The sequence below is a fragment of the Lagopus muta genome, chromosome 3 (genome assembly GCF_023343835.1).
Source record: "Lagopus muta isolate bLagMut1 chromosome 3, bLagMut1 primary, whole genome shotgun sequence".
In the NCBI taxonomy this organism is placed as follows: domain Eukaryota; kingdom Metazoa; phylum Chordata; class Aves; order Galliformes; family Phasianidae; genus Lagopus; species Lagopus muta.
In genome coordinates this window covers 90,457,209-90,469,691 of record NC_064435.1, presented here as the reverse complement: position 1 = coordinate 90,469,691, position 12,483 = coordinate 90,457,209, and the positions used below count along the sequence as shown (strand labels likewise).

The 12,483-nt window shown below is 38.8% G+C and overlaps 1 protein-coding gene across 1 annotated transcript in view; it reads right to left on the bottom strand.

The window, feature by feature from the left end:
- The window catches only part of CTDP1 (CTD phosphatase subunit 1), a 100,655-nt gene that overhangs the window by 46,744 nt on the left and 41,428 nt on the right, over positions 1 to 12,483 (bottom strand). The gene's annotated exons all lie outside the window — the stretch shown is intronic.

Sequence of the window (12,483 nt, the reverse complement as noted above, 5' to 3'; positions counted from 1 at the left end):
AATTTGTGTCCCTGAGTAACCTTCCAATTTTTTCCACAATTGTTAGTCTTAAAACAAAAATCCTGCAGTGGAATAAAAGAACCATGCTTTAGTAACCTTCCTGACTTAAAGCTTAGGCAAAACCTTAGAGGAAAGAGTTGGTGAGTAAACCCACAAGTAATACAATCCTTAGCAAAAATTCCACATTTTCTTTGTGTATAAAGAAGCATTATCTAAATATGAAGAGATCAGAACATCTAGAGAAATACCTGTTGATGCCAGAAGGGTAGGAAATGGAGCAACACCAATGTACTCTTATCCCAGGCAACAGAAAGAACTGGTAAAATCCAGAACTGACTACAACTGTTAAAAGTAGCAGAAGTGGATACTTCAGGGATCTCAGCCTGCTGCAAACAGGCACTAGAAGAGCACCCATCTCATAAACCTTTATAAGTAACTGGGGAAAAAAGTCATACCACATCTGCACATAATCTGCCAATATGCAATAAAAAAGCTTCATTTTACAGTTCCACAAGTCTCTTCCATCCCTCAAGCTATTAGCTAGGGCGTAGTTCTGCCAGAAGTCATAATACTTCTCTTATTCCTAAGTACTTACCAAGAGACATGCAAAACTAGACTAGTGATCATGACTTTTGTTAATAAAAATGATCTAATTTACTAACACAAGAATACTTGTGAAAGGATTTTAAATACGATTAAAAAATGACATGAAGTTAGAAATCTTACCGTATTATTAAAACAACACCTTGCAATTTGAGAGGGCACACTGCCTAAACCCTGAGTTATCTCTTTTGATGTATCTCAATGCCAAAGGAAGTAGCCAGCAGCAAGATGCTAATGAAGTGCTGAGAGCAGCACAGTAACATTATCAATGAATCATCCCTGGTACTGGTGGATGGTAAGCTAGATATGAGCCAGAAATGTGCCCTCACAGCCCAGAAAGCCAACTGTATCATGGGATAAATCAAGAGAAGTGCGGCCAGCAGGCCAAGGGAGGTGATCCTGTCTATCTCTATGCTGGTGAGGCCTCACCTGAAGTACTGCATCCAGACGTGGAGGCCTCAGTGCAGAAAAGAATATGGACCTGCTGGAGGGCATCCAGAGGTGGGCCACAAAAATGATCCAAGAGATGGAACACCACCCTGCAGGACAGGTTGAAAGAGCTGGGGCTGGTCAGCCTAGAGAAGAGAATGCTCCATGGCAACCTGATAGCAGCCTTTCAGTATCTGAAGGGAGGCTGTAAGAAAGGAAGGGACAGAGCCTTTAACAGGGTCTTTGGTAACAGGACAGTGGGAAGCAATTTCCAGCTAAAAGAGGGAAGATTAACATTGCACATAAGGAAGAAGTTTTTTACAATAAGGATGGTGAGGCACTGGAACAGGTTGCCTAGGGACGTGTTAGGTGCCACATCCCTGGGACATTCACACACAGACTGGATCAGGCTCTGAGCAACCTGATCTAGCTGCAGACGTCCTGTCATTGCAGGGGAGTTGGACTAGACCACCTTTAAAGTCCCCTCCAACTCTAAGGATTCTATGATTCTATACTGCTTCTGAGCTCCAATCTTGGTTTTATTATGTTACAAAAAAGAATGGACATCTGTGAATAAATGTAAAGTGTTAAAAAAAAAAAAAAGTGTAAAGCCACCATTTTGCCCACTCTTGCTTCCACCATTTGCTTGCTCAAAGCAAGCTTTCTCTGCACAGAAACTTCATTCTGTATCAACTTTCTGATCCTCAAAATATGTTCAAGTCCCTTCTTGACAGCACTTATTATTGTGCAGTTCCACCAAGAAACACAAACAAACAAAAAATCCACAGACAATTATCACATCTCTCTCAGAGTTTATACCCTCACACATTCTGTAGAGGACAGTGCCCAAACTTAACAAGCAATTGGTTTCCTAGATAACAAAGACTAAGATTAAGTGCAATCTCTCCAGTGGATATCATGTTGCTTGACACAGAGGTCAATAATTTTAACCTAAGTTTAGCATAAGCATTACCAGACATCAGCTGGTAGTAACAAACATTTGGGAAAACTATTTCTGAACTGGCTTAACTGGAAACTCAGAGAAGATGGCAAAGCCAAGACAGTTTTGAAATGGTTTCTGTTGAACTAGGCAACGTGACTGCAAACAGATTAAAGTGCGTATTATCTTAATCTGCATGACTAAAGCGTGAGGCTTTTAAACAAAGTAGTAAGCAACACAAGCACTGTACAAGTGCCCTGCATAGCCAGACCACTCATTCCATGAGTAATTTTAGAGATTAATAACAAAAATAAATTATTTAAAAAAAAAAACAACAACAACAACAATACAAAGCACAACAAAAGATAATCCCAGCCACTAAAATGTGGTTGGTATTACAAGAGGCCAGCTCCATATGAAGCCAATGATTATCAGGTGGGGTTTGAGATTATAGCTGCGTTGCAGTAGGCTAGCTGTATCCAGCCTTCAATACTTCTGTGATGAAGCAAGTTTGATGCTGGAGCACTAAAATATCTGAGACAGGCAGCTGTCTGTGCTCATCACAGACAGCAGTATCATCATGCTTTCTATGAGGAGCGAGAGATAATATTGCCTACAGCTCAAACCCTGGCAAAGAAATAGTATGTAAGCTCACATACAAAGAAACCAGAACTACGGAGATTAACAATTACATTCTATCAAAATAAAAATTTAATACTGCTGTAGTAGACAGTTTTAGCAGCATGGCTATTCTGGTCATTATTCCTTTTGTGAGTGTATCACAGCAGGGATTTTTTTGCTGCCATCAGTTGGGGGGTTCCAGTTCATCAGCTTTTTGTAATTAAAGTTGTACTCAGAGTAAAAATATTCCTGGTAGTGCTGACCCAGTAGCTCCCTACCTGCAGGTGCTACACCATCATAGACAAAGCCGAGTGGCTGTACTCACTGCTTGCTGAAGATGGCAGCAGACAAGAGTTTAGACTCTACCAAAGTGAAAGAAAGCTATTTTGCCTCAAAGATGTACTAGAAATGAGCAACTTAAATTATGCATATTTTCAATTTAAAAGTAGGTCATTTTATGACAATCTATTGAGAACTGCGGACTAAACACTAATGGTACAAACTGTTGCTTAATGCAGATAACAGTATCTAGAAATAATCCAGTCATTATATCACCAAAGTGGACCTGCATTTTTATAACCCTAGAATTCCAAACTAATTACAGCTCTAGATAATTACAGCAGACCAGCACTGTGCATGTTTCTAAAGATTATTCAAAGCACTTAGCATATATGCTGCTATACTGCATTTTTTTTTCTTTCTGTTGAAATACAAATATTAGAGTACCTGGATAGAACAAAAACAGGTAGGAAAGAGTAGTTCAGGATTAGACCAAGACTTGTGCGGGCAAGTTTAAATATCATTCACAGAGAACAGTGGCTAGAATTCAAGTGTAAAAACATGCTAAGATGTGTGATGAGGCTGTAAGGCTGTATACACAGAAAGCTCAGATTTATGTTAGGGACAGCTTGAAAATTGTTTTATATGGCTCAGTCAACTCGTTTTTAACTATGTCAAATTAGTGTTGACAGCCTAGATGTGTTTGATTTAGAACATGGAGGTAGATGCATATGTCAAAATGAGGTTATTGAGATGCATTTAGAAACATTTTGCCCCATTTTCAGTGAACAAGCAGAGCTGAAGGCGGCTTATGGTTTTCTTCATTAGGGCTAAACACAAAGTTGCAGATATCTCACATACTATCAGTGTTGCTCAGAAAAAAAATCAACATATAGAAATGCTTTCTTCTTTACACAACATTCAAATACATTCTAGAGGTGGAGAATTTATAGATCTAGTTTCTGGTTCAGCTGAATTAACATTAGAATAAAGCATTTACTATACAACAGGCATATTTTGGAAGTCAGCAAGAGAAGTTACATATGCAAAAAACACAAAGAGGTTGGATTTGATCTTATTTGCACGATAATTTTTAGCAGAAGTGCTAGAATGGTATCACATAAAAACTAAACATTTCTCAGTACATCATGAGAAAATCCCCTAAAATCCCAACATTACTTGCAAAAATAATAATGAGAACAGTTGTAGAAGAAAGGAATCTGAACAAACTGTTGATTACATCAGAAGAAGTATGAAGACGACAGCTGAAACACCTTTATTGGGAAATAATTACCTTGAGTGCTGTGTTCAGTTTCAGGCCCCTTTCTACAAGAAGGACACTGAGACCCTGGAGAGTGTGCAGAGAAGGGCAACAAAACTGGTGAGGGGTCTGGAGCACAAGTCTTATGAGGAGCGGCTGAGGGAGCTGGGATTGTTCAGTGTGGAGAAGAGGAGGCTCAGGGGAAACCTCATTGCACTCTGCAACCTCCTGAAGGGAGGCTGTGGTGAAGAGGGGTTTGGCCTCTTCTCCATGCAACAAACAGGACCTGAGGAAATGGCCGCAAGTTGTACCAGAGGAGGTTTAGGTTAGATATGAGGAAGAACTTTTTGTCTCAGAGAGTGGTCAGGCACTGCAATGGCTGCCCAGGGAGGTGGGGGGGGTCACTGTACCCGGCAGTGTTCAAGAGGCGTCTGGATGAGGAGCTATGAGATCTGGTTTAGTGCTTGTGGTAGTAATGGTGATAGGAGGATGGTTGAGCTAGGTGATCTTGTAGGTCCTTTCCAACCTTGTGATTCTATGATTTTATAAATCCAATTAATCACTGACTGATTGTCAATGGAATAAACGGGGAAATCCAGACACAACCCTTACTACTCTATGTTTTATCTGATTCCTGAAAGAAGGCTAACTCTGAAGTAGGCATAGATGCTTCTCTAGTTGATGTCCATTTAGTACAGCCCATAAGTAATCGCTGCTGTAGCATATATTTTACTTATCTAAGTTACCTGCTATCTGAATATAACAGAAGTGCATCAGCCTCAGTCATAATTTATCTACATTTTCTCCTAACAATGGCTCAATCAGTGAAGAATCTGAGTAATCCTATTCATTTCATGCAAGACTGTGCATAACAGGCAACTTCTTCTTAAGTATCATCCAGCTTTTCCTTACATATAGGTAGTTATTTTTTAGCTACAAAACAAATGTCATAAATTGTCATCTGAATGTGACAACAGGTTCAAGTGTTTGTTTTTCCCTCCCCACGGTAAATAAAAAAATCAAAATGAAAATAAGACGTGAAAGTACACAAGAAACAATGAAACTGAGCTTAAATAATGTTTTCTAGGCAACCTGAGTAGAGAAGCAGATGAGGTAAGAAAAAAAAGTAGTTATCGACTTGAGGCAATAATGAAACAGGTAATAACTTATCACCAAAATGGGAAGGAGGACTAAGTAAAATATAACATCAAAAGACAAAAAAAAAAAAAAAAAAAATCCATCCCCTTACTTGAATCTGCCACATTTAGGGCAAATTTGTGCCACTATGTTCTCTTAATAAACATAAAGGCTATCAGACAACTGGTTTAATGCACGTAGTGGGAAAACAAAGGCTCTGCAGACAAATGCTTCACATGCTGATACTCAATTTAAATTTCACTAGCTTTTTCTTACACTGCATTTTCAGTGTTATTTTAATTACCTGACAGTCAGTCTCAATGCTTCTGATCAGGATGATGTACCTCCTACCTGACCATGACCAATACTGATTTTTTTAAGAGTAAATACGACATCTGCAATTGAAGAAAAAAAAACATGATCTTATTGGAACTGCTTCCACTTTCAGTGAAAATAAGTTACTTAAAGCAAAATAAAATGTAGAAACAAATTCTGATATACAGCTTCCTTTAAATGTTCCACTTTCTCTTCCAGCACAGTAAACGCTTTCAACTCCACACTTAGGATTCTTGCTGCTGAGCTGTTAAAAGTAGCACCGGGCAACTTTCATCAGTTTTTGCTGCTAATCAGGTAAAACACGGCTGAATAAATTGCTTAAATGTTATTTACCTTTAACATTAGAAACAAGTGAATATCACAACCCTATGCAGGGGAAAGCAGTAAGAATACCCTCCATATTTTACAACAGCTTTAGGCTACGTTCATTACAGTACAAATTAAGGTTTCTTGGTGCATCTGTCAGCCACCTCTCAACAGCAAGTGCTCGTGAACATAAATAGTAGCAGGTCACAGATTCCTAGCATCACAGCCTTACTATTTCTCTACAGAAAACTAACCACGGAGCGAAGAAAATTACATTACAGGTTAAGTCTTACTGGTCTAAGCCAACTGTAATTAAAGTGCTTCACACTGAAAATGAGAAGTTGATTGGATGGGAAAACTAGAGATTCTCCAGCTTCCATGCTACTTTGCATGAGAAGCTGTTAAGAGCACCACAGCTGGGATGGATGAGAGCAAAGGACACAAAGGAAAGGTGATAATGGCTGCAAACAACAAAAAAAGCAAAGGATTAGGAAATAACAAGGCCTATGAAGGTTATATACCAGAATTATCTTACTACCTTACCTCTGCTTATTGCTCAAAATACTTTGGTAATTGCTTCCCTACTGGCTGCTACTGCCTTGTAAATTTTTGATAAAGAACAGCATATTTATCTTTGATACTTTTTCATATGTATATTTTCACCTATAGCTTTTCTTTTTTATAGTTTTACTTTTTTCCTCCCTGAAATGCAAGTAGTCCACATCTTTTGAAGCATACCTTAAATAAAGGGCCAAGATGCTGTATGACTGCTGAATTACTGACAACAGTAAGTGTACACAGTCATATGCTTTTAATTCCAAAAAATGCTATAGTATTTAGGAAGAGATTGCTATCCAAATTTATTATCTCTATGATTTACGATATTTGAAGAAGTAGTATCATATGAAATTCTGTTTGAGAAACGTAACTGTGGAAATTCAAGGAGCGTTAATGTACAATGCAGCGCCCAAGCCAGCCACATGCAGCTTCTATTTTGCACCAGGGAACACATCCATTGTATCAAATTAGTATTTTTAACCTAATCAAGAGGCTACCACTTACACAGATAATAACTATCACTAAACGGAGCAAGAAAAACACTGCCTCTTAATGCACTGCATAACGTAGTCACTCAGAATACAAAACTGATATTCAGGAATACAACTGTACCTACAACAACACTCAATTAAGTAGAACAGATTCTACCAACTCCTACCCTTTCAAATGCACCTCAAATCAACAGAATGATACTGAGGCAAAAGAAGTTTGGTAAATCCCACTAAGAACAATCAACTGCCTACTTAGATCCATTGATTCACAGAACATACCTTTGCAGTGTGGTCACTTTGCAGCTGCTAAATACATATCCTGACAGATGGTAGGAATCAGTACAGCTCTAAGTGAGAGATGAGAAAGCTGGAGGTCTGACTGGTATCAAATTGATTTCCTCTCTTCCCTTCTCCTAAGTCCCAGGGAGGGTTTTAAACCAGCAAAATATTTTACATTACAAAGGCAGATGGTGACACTTGACAAGACGCAGATGCTGCTTTCAAACACCGACAAAAGAGGGTAATAAATATATAAGCATAATGAACATACAACTAGTAGATAACATGTACGCAGGAGTTCCAGGACATCAGTAATCCCAGGCCATGTTGGATGAAAAGTCCCTGCAAGATGCAATTAGAAATGTTTCTACCATGAAGCTTTCCTTACTCAGCTTTCCACCAGTGACATCCATTTTGGATATCTACCTAACATGTTCCCCTTCTGACCTGCAAGTGCTGACAGTGACAGATTAAACATTCACAGCTGGCTGCTTTTTGCTGTCATCTCCAGTCTACCACAGATTTGTCGTCGGCAGGCAGGAGCATTGCAGCGACTTACAGAGAGTGACTGCAAGTGACAGCGTACTGCAAGGACAGTAAGTCAGAAACTTTCACCTACCCTAGAAGAGAGATTACAACTCCACAATCACACCAAATAGATACAAGGAACAGTTCTGTACCTCCATGACAGGACAGATACATCTTTATTCTTTGGCAAAAAAGAGGTCTGCAAAGTCACTTAAACTGAATCATAGGACACAAGAAGTAGTCTCACTTGCACCAGAGAAGGTATAGATTTGAACACCAGCAATTTTCTTCACCGAGTGGGCAGCTGAGCACAGGAACAGTTGTCTGCAACATTTACTTTTCAATAGTCAATGAAAGGAATAGTGGATATCTCCATTGGAAATGGCAACGCTGGTTTTACGGAAAAAAGCAACACACAGGAACAGGTATTACAGGCAAGAGATACTTCTAGCTATTTGCTATAGACTGCAGTTAATCATTTGTAAGCCTCTTCAAACACAGTCTTGAATTCTTGCCCTTTAGTGAAACTGCAGTGTATCAGCATACCAAGTACAGACCAATATCAGTATCATTTTTTACAAAGCAATTGTCTGCAAATAACATAGCTACTTATTTAGAAATAAAACTTTCTCCCAACTTATAAATAATTATGAGGCCTGCTGTGAAAGTAACGCCCCCTATTTTATTATGTTGCTCCATGACACCAGAGGTGGATGTTGGTGGGATGGCAGTAGAGGCTGAACCTCCTCGCCGATATTCCATTACATTTTGTTGCTGTGATGGCAACAGAGGGGCTGAATTCCTCCATGTGGGAGAAAAATTGCACTCACTGATATTTTTCAACATTTGCAGAACATTTGTGGAGACCAAACAGTGGATGGGAGCACAGTGAGGCAGTAGTTGGTGCACTTCAGCAGTGCTGACAGCAGGTCACCTGCACTGGCGCAGATGTTTGAGTACAGCATGCAGGCTTTTGTTCATTGCTGGCAGCAATGCATAGTTAATGGTGATACCTACGCTGAAAAATAGTGTTTTGTATGTGAGAATTTACTCTATCAAATAGTGTTATTTCACTCTTTGTATCTGCTGTAGTTTCCATGGAAATAAATAGGAGACATTACTTTTTGAACAACTTACATATAAATAAACTAAATTATTCCATAGCAAAGAGGGAACAGCAGTGAGACAAAGCATTTGTGCATAGCTAGCATAAGATAGAGGGAAAATTTTTTCCAATGGATGTATCAGCATTGACATGCTTTTTATTTCTCAAGCATGGACACTCTCAGTATGCACCATGATTGGACATTATCCCTTTGCATAGCAATCCTAGCACATTTAACTCTCCTGTTCTTGCACTTCTCTAATACTCAAGCAGCCTCCCATGCAGTTGCAAAAGAAGCTACTGCTGGATACAGCCTTCCAGATCTTTGACACCAACAAAGGTGCAAAAGACTGAGTGATTCCAAAACTGGTGTCCAACAGCTGGAATGCTACATATTCCCTTTGACTTATTTGATGTCCAGAGTACAGCCTGCACAAAACACTAAAAGAACAAAAAAAACACAAAGCCAAATGTTTGTGATAGATGTCTACCTGGGGAAATTCTTCCTTCTGTAATACTGTTTCAATAGGTTAATGATAGAAAGTGATTTAATTTAGAAATAATTATAATTAACCCCCATTTATTGGCTTCCATCTTGAAATACCTGAACAAATATTTCTTGTGTAACTATGTGCAAATTCTGTATTGCTTGAACCTGTGTGGCTTTTTCAGAGATTTTTCCAAAGTAAAAAGCAAGATTTTTTTGTAAGAAATCATTACATTACATGGCTTTTTACATCCACAGTGACAGCATAAACCCCTGCATTCCCTACCTCATTTTATTGAAAACAAATCGCAGTGACTACATTTAAAAGACATCTTTTGACCTAGTAAAAATCCTTATCTAATTTTGCCAGGGAATTCAGGAGAAAAAATACCTGAGGATGAAGTTACAAATACAGAGCAAGCTCTGAAGTTGTGGCCTCATTCCCAGTTTTTCCTATCCACAGCCTGTTGCTGGCATTAGTGCTCATGCTGCTGCAATGGCAAGTTATCTCAGGAAGCAGACAATGACAAAGATTAACCTTGAAAGTCATCTCTTCAGACTAGACCAGCTCCCAGAACTGGCTTACAGTGTGGTCCTGTAATCAGCGGTGGCTCAGGGGCAGGAACACAGCAACTGAGATTTGGCTTACACTACAGCAAAGCCACACAGGAAGGATCTGTTTTAATCCTTCCTAGACCACATATTATCCTCAACATACCATTTCTTAGCCCTAGCCTTGCTGTTTTAAAGCAAGCTATCAATGCTGTGACAGAAACTTACTCCCCTACTCCCCCATGGTGGCTTGGCAAGCAGCTGATGGCACAGCCATTACATCACTGCAACAGCCAAAAATGGTCCAAATGCATCTTTATGGCAGGGAGCAGAAATATCACACTTCAGTGACCATATTGCCAAAAATAATCTTATTTTTTAACAAATTTTGATAAAGATTGGAGTTGACAGAGCCATCTGTGGAAAATAGTTACAGCATTATCAGAGTGAACTGAACACTAATAGGAAATTCCTGTTAAGCTTATTTTCACTTCAGTTGATGATGTTCTTGAATCTCTTGGTTTGTTCCATTAAATTTCTGGATTTTATAGACTATGCACATACTTCTCTTTTGCATAAGGGGTACTCCTGTGACACCACAGAAATACATTTTATTACTTAAATTACATTTCTTCCTCATGATTCCATTATCTTCAGCAGGATGAAGGTAATGATCTCAAGGCCACATTAGTCTCCCCTGACCTCTCTAGTCAGCTCTCAGGAGATAACCTGCAGACACTACCATGTTCAATTTAACCTTGTCATGATCTGTGCCCTCCTTCCATGTCAGTGCTGATATTTGATTCCTGGTCAAAACACACAGGGGAGCCAACACAACAGGAACACATCCTCCCCATCAAACAAAGCCAAGACGTACACTCCTGCCAAAGCTGAATGAAAAGTTTCTTCTGATTCAGCTTCTTGAGGATCAGAGAACTGTAAGTGTTTCAATAAAGACAGAGTGGGAACATAAACTGGTGGAAGAGAAATCTTTTGGCAGCATCTGTAATCTCAAATCACATTTCTGAACCAAAGCTAAGTCAGCTATGAAAACAATCTACTGAAAATGAGGCTTCTTTTTTTCTGAATTTCATCCAGTCTAGTTTTCCAAATATGCAGTTCAAGTAAAAGCATAATTCAAAGAAATAAATCATCATAATTTAAGATTCAGAATACTTAGAAAAAACATTAATTTATTTGGCAATTCCTTTCTGTAGCAACAGAAGCATAATCAAGCATAAAACAGCGCCAGAATATTCTACCAAGATCCATGAGAAGTATCTTTTAAAGCAAAATACTTATTGAACTAATTATGAGAAACATGTACATTTCCTTTTGGATCAGTTAATGCACTGCATATAACAGCAGTTCACAAGCACCTTCCAAAAGCCACACCACACTATTCAAAGACTACCCAGAAACAACAAATTGCTGTAAGTATCACTGAAAACACAGAAGAAAACGATAGGTTTAGAGACTGGGTACCATGACAAAACAATATACTGTTTCTTGTGAAAGCCTTATGTCTAATGGGCAACATACTTGAGAACAAAAGCCATGAGAAATGAGAAGCTGTTAACTTCGAGTTACTACATAGAGTTAAAAGCTTGCATTGATATGAAACTCAGAGCAGATCAGAGTGGAAGAAAGTCACTGGACATGAGCTTGAACTTCAGCTTGAATCTAGGACCTAAGAACAGCACATCTCAAGGTTATGATAAGCAGTAATTAAACCTTATTTTTTCCTTGACAAAATGCACAGTTTCCTTCTCACACTTCTATTTTCTGAACGTAACACTCAAAGCCTACTACGGCTGGAATTTCATACATGACTTAATGCCAGAAGTTGTTAAGTTACACACGCTTGCATCCACACCTTGTGACTGAGCTGGGCTCAGAGAGGAACATTCAAGATTAGATTTACTATGAAACTACACAGTGTAATGAATTCATGAAAACGTGGCATGCTACCATACCGTTCCCCACTGCTCTGTATCATTTAGTATTAGAAGAAGGTGGCTCATTTGAAATAAGTGCAAAGATAACTGCAAAATAAGCAGCTAGTAGAGGTCTACAATGAATTGCAAACAATGTATTTTGGCTTGAAAGAAGTACAGTTATTTCTTTAACAGAAAGCTCCCATCATCTCCAGAATGACAAAAGCTTTTTAGCAGTGCTGAAATTACACATCTATGGATGAATGAGGCCCCATCCCTTGGCGCTCTGACATTCTCTACAGCCTGTGCTCTTTGTAGCCACAGACCTGTATTCTTCCACCCAGCCCTAATTTGGTCCAAATTATTTGAAGATGTACTTTAAAATGACACCTAACAAATCTTAACACACAGCAAATACAAAGCTGCACTAAAACAAAGATTTGCTTTCATGCTTGAGAAGTCATTCCCTGAACTGGATTTTGCCTTGCAGAACCTAATTCCTATTTTAAACTGTATCTCAGTCTGCTACAGCTTTTATTTCAGGTTACTGTAGAGGCATACAAGGTCAGTTCACATACATGCATAATTTAACAGAAATTAAGAAGTATAACTAACAGTCATTGTTAGAAACACG